Below are 772 nucleotides of genomic sequence, written 5' to 3'. Positions count from 1 at the left end.
ATATGTATTTTGTAAAGCTGCAAATATCCGATCTACAGAGTAGTTTATTTTGAAAGACCAAAGTGTGTAAAAAGAGCCTAATGAACATTTATACAGTATGTGTCTATTACTGCCTTACTCTGCTGTGTAGCTGTGTGTTGTGTTTCATGTGTGTGTAGGTGGAGCCAGTCATCAGGGCGTCCACAGGTTATGATTCCAACAGCAGGCTGTGTACACACTCACAGTGACAGTGTCTGTAGTTGTCGGTCTGTTGTGTCTGTTGTTTTGCCAAAGAGTCTGTTTGCCTTATGTCAGAGCTGCTCTCACACACTCAGCTGATCCCAGACCAGCAGCCGCTGCAGCAGCTCAACCTGACCCACACACACAAGTATAGTTCATACCACGACAGTAACGTGTGCTGCAACATGTCAGACAGAGGTTGCTACATGCTAATGCTAACGCGTTGTTCAGGTCATGAGGAGTGGAGGGTAGAGGTGCACACAGATACAGAATCATGACAACACCTGGTCCAAACCCTGGTGAACACAGCCATTGTGTCCTCCTCTGCAGCAGTAGATTAAAGGGACTATTTCTATGTTTTGCTATCGCTACATAGCTAACATTAGCATTAACAGCTGTTTATTTACCAGTCTTGCCAAGAGCTTCAGTCATTGTTGTGTTTACAGTAAAAGAGATTATAAAACCCCTCTGAGCAGCTACGTCTTCAGGACATACTGGATGCTACAATGACTTGCTATTGGTCCAGACAGGCACGGGCTAGCTGGTTAGCATG

The sequence above is a fragment of the Seriola aureovittata genome, chromosome 1, assembly GCF_021018895.1.
Source record: "Seriola aureovittata isolate HTS-2021-v1 ecotype China chromosome 1, ASM2101889v1, whole genome shotgun sequence".
Classification (NCBI taxonomy): domain Eukaryota; kingdom Metazoa; phylum Chordata; class Actinopteri; order Carangiformes; family Carangidae; genus Seriola; species Seriola aureovittata.
This window is presented reverse-complemented; position numbering follows the sequence as displayed.